Below are 12,636 nucleotides of genomic sequence, written 5' to 3'. Positions count from 1 at the left end.
TGAATTGGTTTAAGACTGACTTGGCACATGCAAAGTCTGAATTCTGAATTTCCAGGAAACCCCTCAGAGCTTTACTAAAATGCAAAAATATAAAACTTACCATCATGGAAACTAAGATTATACAACTGGGGTTCTCTCTCTGATAATTATCAGAAATCTATTTAATGGAAGACTTAGCTTAGGATCCATGTGCTATCCATGCCAAGTGGGCCAGAGCTTCAAATGATCACGTCTAATAATTTTAAGGAATATATAGTATACGATTATTGAAATGTGGTTTCAAGTAAGCTGACATTTTTACGGTAAAATATGAAGAAATCATGTTGGTATCATTCTGGTTTGGTAAATTTGATGGCAATATGACTTTCCTATTATATATAATTTGGATGCATTATAATTATTTGGGGGATAGGTTGATCCTAATTAACATTTTAGGGATTAATAATATTGAAGATGGATTATCTGGAGGAAGTATTGTGTTAGTGATGTTCTATGTGTACTTTTCTTTTTCTTTGCCTGTTATCCCAGTGTTAGCAGAAAGAGGAATCTTAGCTTGTTGTAATCTCCTCTGGTTTTCAATTATTTTCAAATAGTGTGTTTTCTCTGGATTGTAAGACCCTAAGTCATATTTTATAAATAAGAATAAGTACTAGAAGCTTAATTGAAGGAGGTAGGATAGCTGGTTTTGGAAATCTCATTTTTGTAATATAGTATTGAATAAACTTATGAATAAAGGTTATCCCAAGTATAATAAAAAGACCTGATAAATACCTAAATAACAGTAGATGGCTTGTATTGAAAAAAATAAAAGTACAACCAATGGACATTCAAACATGAGAGTAGTCATTACTCTTTGTAAAGGCATTCAAAAATATAAGAAAATCTGTGTTCTTAGGGAATTTGACTAGTCGAAAAGGGGAAGGGGGTAAAAGCATGTTGATTTTTTTGGCTATTGTTTTTGCTATCCTAGCTGTCTAGAGTATTTTCAAAATAGAATCATAGGTGGAGAAAATAAAAAAGCTTATACCGTGATTGAAAGTATATGTTCATAGTACTAAGTATGTTAATAATAGGGTAATACAAAGAAAATGATATCCACTTATTGACAGCATGAGTGATGCTATAAGGTATAAAAGCCTAAGGCATTAAATGGGTTCACTTGTTATATTAAAAGTCCCCGCCTTTCAGTAAATGGAATTCACATTATGATTCAGAGATGTGTGTTTAGAAAACATCTTGAAGGCTTCAGATGAGTAGCTGGCAGAGTGGATGAGAAGCCAATAAAAAATCAAGGCCCCACCGCCTGGTCCATGCCCACCGGCCTAGCTAAAAATCTTAATTCGATTCGTGCGGATTTCTGCTATTAGGGATCGATTACTGAGTGTCATTTGGTTGCATTTCCAGAGAAAGTAATATCATCGTTTGCATGCCTATGTGTCAGGTTTTGGTTATAAAAGTTTTGGAATTTAATGGTCCATGCTGGGGACATTTTCCCGTAAGAAGTTCAGTGGTGGCTTTCTGGCAATGTGCAGTAAGTCGATGATAATGAAGAATGAGATTTTGAAAGTGGCAAGCTTCCTTTTCTGGCGTGGAGGGCTGGTCTCTGGACACTCATTGGCCATCTCTGTTTTGAGTGGGTGACTAATAGGTGCTTGTGTTTACTTGGGTAACACTGAACTATTTCCTCAAGGTGTGGATTGTTTGCGTTCGGCTGCCTGATTCGTGCCAGTATGCTCTTGAGTTTGCATAAAACCCAAATAATAAAATAGCTGTAACCAAGGCTGGGCTGTCTTCTGATAACCCGGAACGAGAAAATTAATTGAAATGCTGTAAATGGCCAATATCTGTTTTGAACAGCTTCTGTTCCCACGAGTGATAAGAAGCAATCTAAAATACAGGAACCCTAGTTGAACGTTTGACCCAGTTATGCTTACCATGTATATTTTTGGTCTTGAGTGATTATTTTTTTGGGGGGGTCAGTACTACAAGCTATCAAAAGGCCCTGTTTGAGTCTGTCTCATAATTTTTCTCCGTAGTGGTAAAATACAACTTGCTCTTACTCTTTCAAGTGTAAGTGTCAACATCAAAGCCTGCCAGATTTTTTTTTTTTTTGCAATTTGCTTCCCATTATGGAGAGAGCAGATGATTCTCATTAATTTTGACAATTAGCCTTAATCTTCCTCACTGAATCTTGTCCTTTAAAAGTTTCATTACGTTTTATTAAGCAATCTTAAGACTGTCTGCTGTTTCATTTTTGTTTTCGAAAATGTGCCTGAAAACATGTCATTGACATCCACACACCACACAGTGGCCGAGAAGGTCCTGGCTATTGGCTCCTGAAACATTTCAATGCCAATTTCACATTCTGCCAGAAGGCACTGGTCTGATGGATTCTCAAAGGGGCCTGGGTGCTCAGTTCCAAATGAAGGGTAGAAAAAGAAACATTCTTTTCTTTTACCGGCTACCAGTCCTTGGGGACTGTAAAACCTCGTAGAAATTGCCAGAGGTTGAACATGGAAGGGTTTTTCTCTCTTCTACAAAACTGATCTGTCTGGGTGCTGGCTGATGTCCAGGATCACAGCTCCTAACCTCAGGTTCAGCCTGCAACTGGGAAAACCTGCCCGTCCAGCTTTTACGGCCTTGCTGACAACACTGGCCCCTAAAAAATATTCGTGAAGGCTTCAGCAGTCTGAACCGTCTTCCTTTGCTTCCTTCCCCTCCTTTCTCTCCCTGTCAATTTAAATCTCGCTCAGGGTATATCTCACCCTTGGAATTTTCTCCCTTTGCTTGAGTATCTCCATATTAATTGGTGTTCCTTTACAATGGAAGAAGAGACAGCAGCTCCCAGCAGATGAGAGGTTATGCTGAGCACACAGCTTGTTGTTCAGAAGCATCCACACTTAACCACATGTTCTGGGACTATCCCTTACTTCCAGAGAGTCCAAGTTCAGGATCAAAAGGAGTTCTCTTTGTGGAGGTTAATTAGCTGCAGTGTACATGAGTTTGTACCTGCGGTCGAGGCAGGTGCTGCTGGTATTTTCATCTACAAAAAGGTGCATCGTGGCTGCAGCCGAGAGACATTTAAGAAATTTTAGCAGTGAAATCTGTGAGTGCTTCCATCCTGTTGGAACAGTTGGAAAGGCATCGATCAATCAGGGAATACGGCTTTAGTTAATTCATTTTAGAACCAAAGAGGAAATCTAACAGACCGTATCATCAACCACATCATAAATGGGGGAAGAGAATCCATGGCAAATTTACTTCTGATTTTTCTAAGAATATGATTTTTACTCTTTTGAGAACATCATAGATAATTTGTTAAATCCTTTGGAAGCCTTTTCCCCGGGGGGAAAAAATGCACATGTGCACTTATACAGTTTCATGTATATTTCGGTTTCCAGGGCTGAGGATCCATATACCCCCCACGCCAAGAATCTATGAATTTGAAATTTTCCTTGACCATGGAGGGCCAGCCTAGCACCATGCTGCATGTTGTAGATAACTGGAAAGTGAATAAATAAATGAATAAATGAGTAGATGTTCTTCTTGCTCCCTGTCCTGTTTTGGTTACACCTGTTGCAATTATAGCTAGGACCTGGTTTATTTAATTAGGAAAGTAGATCCCATTCAACCTGCTGGTCCAGATCTTTGAAAGGCCGTCAGGTGTGCACACATGGAGCCCCTTGCAAAGGGGAAGGGCCCATATTGTCGTGAAAACGGCAGCCTCTTCTCTAGTGACTACCTGGGCCTCTGACTGCAGAACGGCAGTGCACATTCCACAACCAGCCTGGTGAGGTCACGTGTTCTCTGGTCTGTTGGGACATGGTTTAATTTCTTGGTGGAATTTGTGTTTATGTTGACCTCCCTGGCAACTTTAATCTTGCCCACTTTCAAAATAGTACCCTTTCCCAACGCTTTTATAAAGCGAAATTCCTTCATTACGTTCTTGCTGTGGATGCCTTCCCAGACATAATATTTACTCGGTCACAATCTGGGTTATTGCATATTTGGGTAATGTTTGTTACTTAAGGCATGTTCATTCTTAAGTTATTTTACATTGTTTGGGGGACAGTTTGGGGAGGTGGCCTCTCAGATGAGCGAAAGACTGCGGTTGAGATGAAGAGAAGGTACATTTAGAAAAGGATAAACTGTGCTGGTCTTTTAAACGAAAAGAGACGTGTCTTTATGGAGTGGTTGTTACTGAGAAATGGTCCGAATGACTCACAATATTATCACAGGATCCAAGTCACTCTCTAGTCCATGACAGACTCACGTAATAGGGGAAGGAAAAATTCACCTGACAAATCCAGAGTTGTTTCACAGACAACATTTAAGATAATAAGCTTGTAGTCAGATCTCCTGGACAGAATTCTAAGAAAAAGACCTGAGTTGTATTAAAATCAACTGTCCCGTTTTTTCCCCCGATTTTTCTTGGTTGTTATTGAGCTACACTTTAAAATAATCTATATATGCTGAAATCTGTTTTCAGATTTCAATGTGGGCAAATATGGATGAAGAAAGACCCAGCCTCTGAGACACCAAGCACCAGGCAGCCTTGGCAAATAATTCCTTTCGATGGCAGGTCCACAATCTGATGTAGAATTCATCACTAGAGATCAGGTTTCGCGTCCTGTTTCACATTTGCCAATAAAAGAGCAACACTTTCCTAAAGCAAGTTGCTCCCGACCCCCAACCACCGCCACCATCAGTCCGTATCCCACTTGATGCCACAGCAAGGACCAAGGAGGAAAGCTTTCTTGAAAACTACTTGTGCCTGGAACACGCAGTTTCACAATTTATTCCTTCATGGTGTTCTTGCTGATTTTATGAAGTGCCAGGCACTGCTGATGGTGTCAGACAGCTTTTTTAAATCGAGGTTATTTGTATGAACAATATTTTGAGTTGACGGGCAGAAGCTAGACTTCTCTCCACCCACCCTCCACCCCAGCCGGCTTGCGTTCGGTTGAGGCCGTTCTTTTTGGTGGGGACAGAGGACTATCAATCAGAAAGTGCCTCCTAGAGAAATAATGGTTGAGTGATTTTTAGAGCTTCCTGTTTCAGCAGCAAGCATTATAGACATAAACAGTGATCCGGCCAACGGCTGCAACGCTGCTCTGCTTCTAATAAATCAGTTTCGTATTTTCTTTTTGTGCCGGTTGGCGAGGGGCAAGAGAGGGTGGAGAGGACGGCTTATGAAGAACATTTTCTGTGTCTCTTTTTTAAAGAAAAATTACACGTTGAAAAAGAGAGAGGGCGTGCTGTCTGATGACTGTTTTCTTTCTGTGGATTAAAAAAGAAGTCCAGATCAGTAAGAGGACGTTTATGCATAACCATGTACTGTCGATGTGGAGAGGTCAGGTTGGACTTTCAGCCAGTGGCGTGCGTGTGTGCATGAGTGTGTGTGTCCATACTTCCTCTGAGAAGACTCCTCTGACCAAGTTAGCTTTGGGGACTGAACCCATGCTCATAACATTTCATCTGAAGCCCAAATGAAGCAATTAACAGAAAGTAATAAGTGAGCAGCGTGGACTTCATGAACTGCCTGTGAATACTTTCAAAAGCGCCGGTTTTATCAGCTCACTGTGGGGCGTGGGGCGTGGGGGCCAAAATTGCTTCTCTTCAAGATTTTTGTACTTATAAACATGCATTAGTGGACGTCAGGCAACGCCTACCCTCCATTATTGGTTCTGGTGGGAGTCCCGCCTTCAACAGAGACATCTCAGTCTGTGTTAAGAACGGAGCTATCCGTGACGTTCGCTTTGCTCGGCGCTGGTTTGGGACTCCAGCATGTTGCCCAGCTCTATTAGTCTATATCAGGCAGCGTAGTCCATTTAGAAACTCCATTTTGTGTCACTGAACTTTCTTCAACGAGGGTTTCAGGGAGTTGAGAACCCATAAATCATTAAGTGATCACAATAATCTCCTTCGAGAGACTCATCATGGCCATTCTGCTGCAGAATTCAAAACGCGTTTCTTTTGATTTCCTCGGTGAGGAAGCGTTCATTTAGGAGCCACTTAAACTGTGTTTTACGCAAAGAAGATGTAAGCAAATTTCCTGTTTATTTTTCAACTCAGATTAATCTCTGCTTTTACCTTGAGATTTAAGACCATTGTTAAGGATACACAGGCAACACAGACTGCAGACCTGAACCACCTCGCCCCACGCTCCTGATCCAGGGAAACTCCTGGTCTGGTTAATGGGAGGGCTGACCAGTACCCTCGTGGTGGTGTGTGGCCCTGCCTGAGTCACCTTATGCAAACAAAGGAGGCTTTCCTTGGCTCAGACCAAGGCAATGCACAGGAATATGGGCGGTCTGAGCACACACAGTTGATGATCTAGGAGCTTATCAGATCTCGGCAGACAAGGCAAGGAGGGATGGGCCTGATTGGTGGTGGAAACGCTCCAGTTTGCTCAAGGCACTGGTTTCGGGTTTTTATAGATGTTTTCCTTCATTCTACTTGAAACCATTGTTTAGAGTCAGTAGCTATCTATCTCTGTCTCTCTATCTCTCTCTCTATCATTAATGAGGAGCTGGTGTAAGTTCATCTTATAATCAGGCTCTGTTTGCCTTTTTAAATGGTATGATTCCAGTACCTACCACACTGGGTCCTTCCAAATGTTCTACCTTCATCATCCTATTTGAAACCTCAGGGCAGGTCATAGTTGATATCTTATCTATATATCTGCTTATCAATTTTGATGATGGTCTTACTCAGTGGTTCCCAAACTAGGCTGATTTTGACCTCCAGGGGGCATTTGACAATATCTGCAGATGCTTTTGGTTGTCACAACCGAGGTGGGGGCAGTGCTACTGGCATCTAGTGGGTGGAAACCAGGGGTGCCGCTCAACATCCCACAGTGCCCAGGACAGCCCCCTGACAGCAAAGACTTACCCAAGTGTCAGTCACGCTGTGATTGAGACGCCCCGAACCAGCTCCACACTCCTTCATAATAAGTTGTAAAATGTCTCCATCCCAATTCCCTAACACTTTCTGCCTCTCTACAAAATTTATGAAAAACTTATATTAAAAAGTTTGCACACAATAAAAAATAAAATTAGAGAGCATCACTGAATATGAAAGTCTTTTTTAAAAATATGAAACATACCAGTGTTCTGTGTGCATAGAATTACGCCATCCATCCCTGAACATCCTGAGTGAGGGGATATGTGGTGCCCCGAGGGAGAGGCTGGGGTGGGGTGGACCACCCAGCAGAGGAAGCTCTTCCTGGAGGATGCGCCCATTGCAGCCGCACCCTCAGGAGTGTCACACAGATGCAGGTCCACAGGGACCATCAGAAACAATAAACGTGCACTGCTGGCTTCACTGCTCAGCGCCGCCCGCCCCATCCCCTCCCAATGCGTCGGTCGGGGGCCACAGACCCACCGATCCAGAAACCTGAATTGATGCGAGTGGACAATGCACTAGAACTAATGAGCGCTAAAAGCAAGGTCCTGGTGTGCCTCACCAACAGATACCTTACAGACACCAAAAAGGGCTTGGTCTGCACACCTGATATGAAAGTGGAGGAAATGCGTGGAAAGGGCAGAGAAGGAACCAAGGCCGATGTGCCGGCCGTCTCTGAGACAGCCTCATCTTTGCTGCCACAGGCTGGGTGTGCAGGTACCACAGGCAAACAGCTGGCTGGGTTCTTCTGGGACTTTCTCCCACCTGCCCTGACATGTTAGTTCTGCCATCACCTGTTCTCCATACTGAGATTCAGGGAAAGATGACTTGAAAAAACAAGTCTGAATAAAGAGTCGTCTAGCTGTTCTCGGTGCATCAAGGCCGTGGCTGCTGCAGCTTGAATGTCCTGAAGAAGTTTTGCTGGGAGTGCCCGCTCTGGTTTTGTTTGCTTGCTTGCTTTTACTCTGAATGGGGACCCGCATTCCTAAATATCTTGCCCCCAATATACATCTGCTGCTTTAAGCTCCCCTGGGTAAAGCCACCAGCTCCCAGACTGGGCATGGAGACCACTTGCATGTCAAACATTTGAGACTAGGAAGAGTGAACCATCCATATGGGAGCTCCTGGGCAGTGTCTGCACCGGGGCCGGCACCGAGCCCACGTGCAGCTCCTAGATGTGGCTGGGAGTGAAGGTCGCTGGCAAAAGAGCTCGGGAACAGCTGTGGCATGCACAAGTGCACAGCAGTGGTAACTGAGACCCATGGAAAAGATATGAAGATGTGCCTGGAAGCCCCCAGGAGGAGGACTCCCAAGAATTTTCAAAATCCAAAAGATTCAGCCCTGGGGGCCAGCCTGGTGGCATAGTGGTTAAGTTCTCGTGTTCCACTTTGGCGGCCTAGGATTCACCGGTTCCGATCCCGGGTATGGACCTAGCACTGCTCGTCAAGCCAAGCTGTGGTGGCATCCTGCATAAAATAAAGGAAGATTGGCACAGATGTTAGCTCAGTGACAATCTTGCTCAAGCAAAAAGAGGAAGATTGGGGCCGGCCTGGTGGCACAGCGGTTAAGTTCACACGTTCCACTTCAGCGGCCTGAGGTTCGCCAGTTTGGATCCCGGGTGCAGACATGGCACTGCTTGGCAAGCCATGCTGTGGCAGGCATCCAACATATAAAGTAGAGGAACATGGGCACAGATGTTAGCTCAAGGCCAGTCTTCTTCAGCAAAAAGAGGAGGATTGGCAGCAGATGTTAGTGCAGGGCTAATCTTCCTACAAAAAAAAAAGAATAAAAAAAGAGAGGAAGATTGGCAATGGACATTAGCTTGGGGCCAATTTTCCTCACCAAAAAAAAAAAAAAAGAAAAAAATCAAAAAACAAAGATTCAGCCCTTAACCAGAAAAGCACACTGGGGTGTCAGCAGTAACTAGATCAGTCCCTGACACAGAGCAGGGGCTCATTAAAAATCTCCAAATGAGTCACTACACCGGGACCCTTTCCACTCTAGGCCGTATAGCCTAGCGGTTAGCACATGGACTTTCCTGGATTCTCCACTCGGAGAAAGATGTCTCTCCTCAGGCACTACCGACATTTAGGGCTGATTACTCTTTGTCGTGGGGCCAGCCTGTGCATTGCTGGATGGCTAGCAGCATCCCTGGCCTCTACCCAGTAGCCAGTAGCATTCCCCGCTCCCAGTCTGCCAACCAGCAATGTCCGCAGACATTGCCAAATGTCCCCTGGGGATGTGGGGTGGATGATCGCCCCTAGTTGAGAACACTGGTTTAGAGCTGTGTGTCCTGGGCAAGTTACTTGACCTGTCTGAGCCCGATCCTGCCTTGGTGCATGGGGCTGGGGTGTGCCGTGAGGATTGCCTGAGATAAGACACACTTTAGAGGTGACCACTTTGCCTGGTAAGATCTGGCGCTGGCCCACTCACTCTGTGGACCAGATGATGGAAAGTCTGTGAGCTCGTGACAAACTAGAGCACGGGGACGTGCTTTTTTGTTTATCTAAATGGATGAGTTTTCCAGGAGGGAACATCCACGCTTATCCTTCTCCCTGGCCCCGTAGAGTTCTCGGGTTCTGAAAGGGTTATCCGAAGCAGGCCCTGGGATTTCAGATTAGCAATGGAAGAGACGAAATTAAATATGTACTGTAATTCGAAGCACTGTTTTTCATGGGAAAAGCTCAGCCCTTGCAGCTCCTTTGTCCAAACATTAATGGCATGCAAATATTTATGATTCATACATGCCCCTTTAATTCCCGATCGTATTTTCACAATAAACACTGCGTTTTAACAATGAAGCAGAATAATCTCTTTGTCCTGTCCCTGGCCTCTCCAGGCTGGCACCCAGCAGCCTCGCATTCTTCCTGCACGGTAATTGCTGACTCCACCCAGGTTGGGGGGGTTTATAGTAGTGCCACGGCGGCTTGCCTTGGACCGTACTTGAGGACATCCTGGCTGTTGCACTGGAAGCCATTTTAAGGTTGCATCTCAGCGTTTTCAGAAACTGCCTGTGAACATCCGTGCTCGTTTTTCTTGTTTTTAGCCACATGTGGATGGAGAATTGATTCATCTGGCTGTTACTTGGAGCAGTATCTTACTGCACTGTTATCTCGCATTCTGCCCAAATCTGTGGGCTCCAGATTATATTAAAGCCATGGTGTCTCATTTGGTAGTCCTCTGATTCATAAGTGGGCATGCCGGCCTCAGTCTCCCCATCTGTACAATAGGCATGACGATGCCTTTCGTATACGCCACGAAAGGTTATTAGGAGGATTAAAACGAGATGATGTGTGTGTAACAAGACTTAGGAAGGAGAGGTACGGCTCACCTTGGAATTGTTTCTCCATCTACAGCCAGAGTCGCTGAGGGAGGAGGGAAAAGAGCAGGCAGGAGTTAGCTTGTGTTCCTCTGGATCAGAAAGTTGGGAACGACCCTATTTTCCACTGTCCGCTCCTCGATGGCAAGGAATTTATGTTCCTTAATCCTACAAAGAACTCATGAGAGTGCCTGAGACATAGCAGGAATTCATAAATAAATACATGAATAGTAATAATATCATCATCCCAGCTGGGCACTGGTCACCTGATGGACCTTGAATTCTCTGTTTTAATTGGTGGGTCTTTCACAGGCTTGATATCCTTTCCAATTAGGGAAGTATGGTGTCCACTACTATTTTATTAGCACTATCCCCACCCTCCCGGAGGCCATTCAATGACGGCAATTCATTCATTCATTCCATCATCAGATATGCACTGTGTCCCTACTGTGTGCCAGGCACTGGCTCCCATTGCAGATACGAAGTTCAACCCAAGAGAAGCCACAGCCTTCGGGGGCTGGTGAGGGGTTAACAATTCATCAGGCCATCGCTGTTCTGAGTGGTCAGTGCAATGAACAGGTGTGACAGGAGCAAAGGAGCAGCGGTGCCTAACCTAGGAAAGAGGTGAGGGGTCTCATGGACAAACTGTCATCTCAGCTGAAACATTTCAGGGCGTGGAGGAGGCTGCCCAGGCGAAGGCATCCGGAAGATTGTCCAAGCAGAGAAAACAGAGTTGGGGAGGAACACCTGGCCTGGTGAGGAGCGAAGAGATGCTTGGTAGCCAGCTGGGGGAGGCCTACGAGTGAGATGAGCCGGAGAGAGCTGATAAGGGCTGTGACAACCACATTGGGAATTTGGGCCGGTCCTAGTGAAATGGAGACCCACCCACAGGTTTTAAGCAAGGAATTGACATCACCAGGGACAAGTGGTAGAAAGATGCTTGGATTGCAGGCTGAAGAATGGAAAGTGTGTTTGGAGGGTGCTTGGTGGCTTAGAGACCAAAAACTCCCATTTCTCCTCTCAGGCAGCCTCAGATGTGTGTATCCAGCTTGCAAACACCCCGTTTGGTCAATGTTACGGTATCTAGAAGTCAGCTCCCCCAGGCCAGGCCTTCCCGGCCGCACCCCCCAGGCTTGCCTCAGCTTTCCTCTTTTTCCACTCAGCCTCCTGCCCCCAACTGCTTCCTGCAGAAGCTGCTGTAGGAGTTAGAAGCTGGTGAGCAGGAACTGAGGCCCCGAGGCTGCCTCCCCTTCAGAATGTCCATACCGCAGGCTTCTCTCCTGTGGTGCCATGTGGTGCAGGGTTGCACGTCTGAAGCCCTGGGCTATGGTCACGAGCAGGGTCAGGTGAGGACTACGCCAGCCCCACAAGGTCACTTTGGTCACCTGCCCTATGTTAACCTCTAGCCCGATAAGTGGAGACTGGGGAATTTAGATGCGCCAGCCAGAAGGTTCTCCTGGCAGCAGGCATGGCCTTGGCCTAAAGAGAGCTGTGAATTCAGGGTCTTGGGGGTGTTTGGGCTAAAAGGATTAAAATATGGTTCTGCAATCAAGATACCCAGGAACTGTGATACCATGAAATCTGGGGAAAAGCAATGCAAAATGGCGTGCGCATCGTGGCACCTTGGGGTTCAGTAAAAACCCCTCCTGCAGAGAAAGGCTGGCCCACCCATTCCTTCGGTGAGGCCACGGAAAAGGAAAGCCGTGCTTTCCAAGTGAAATCAGACATCATAAAGAACCAGCTGTCAAACCAAAAGTTTACAGAATGATTCACTGATCCATTTATCAAACAGCCTTTCATTGCCTCGGAACAGAAGATGCAAAGATCAATAAAACGCTGTCCCGGGCCTCAAACAACTCATTCTTATAGAACATCTTCAGAGAAAAAGCTTTGCATGTGTGTCGTTTTTCTCTAAGGAAAACAGCTATTTTTCAAACGATCCTTCGTTCCAAAAAAATGTTGGTTTTTTATGGAAAACTGAGTTTTGTATTTTTAAGCACCTGACTTTCAGTTGACTTTGGGGGTTGCCCTTGTGCCGGTAGCTTGGCCTGTCATCTGCATTTGGCCTGTGTGGAGGCAGGTGAAGCTGGATAAAGGCATCTACAGACACAGGGGCACTCGGCGTTCGAGTGGAGGTACACTGACACCTTCATTTCAGTTCCATTTAGAGAAACCGGGAAATTCTGTGCGAGGTGAAGGACTCATACCCTATTCACAAACCCCCAAATAAATCGTTATATACCTCCACTGTCAGAAATAACGGTAAGTGTTTGGGTAAGGAAATGAATGAGGAGCAAAAGCATGAATTTGGGCTATTAGCTTTTTCCAGTGGAAAAGTGAGAAACATAAACTAAAAATACTTTGTGAAAAATACCCCAAATTCCGATTTCCCCTGGAATCTGAGGGTGCGT

General features: G+C 45.2%; 1 protein-coding gene across 4 annotated transcripts in view; it reads left to right on the top strand.

The window, feature by feature from the left end:
- The window catches only part of RUNX1 (RUNX family transcription factor 1), a 244,831-nt gene that overhangs the window by 157,574 nt on the left and 74,621 nt on the right, over nt 1-12,636 (top strand). The window lies entirely within an intron of this gene.

This window comes from Equus quagga, chromosome 21, assembly GCF_021613505.1.
Source record: "Equus quagga isolate Etosha38 chromosome 21, UCLA_HA_Equagga_1.0, whole genome shotgun sequence".
NCBI lineage: Eukaryota > Metazoa > Chordata > Mammalia > Perissodactyla > Equidae > Equus > Equus quagga.
The sequence above is the reverse complement of the archived record's forward strand: the minus strand, read 5'-3'. Positions and strand labels throughout refer to the sequence as shown.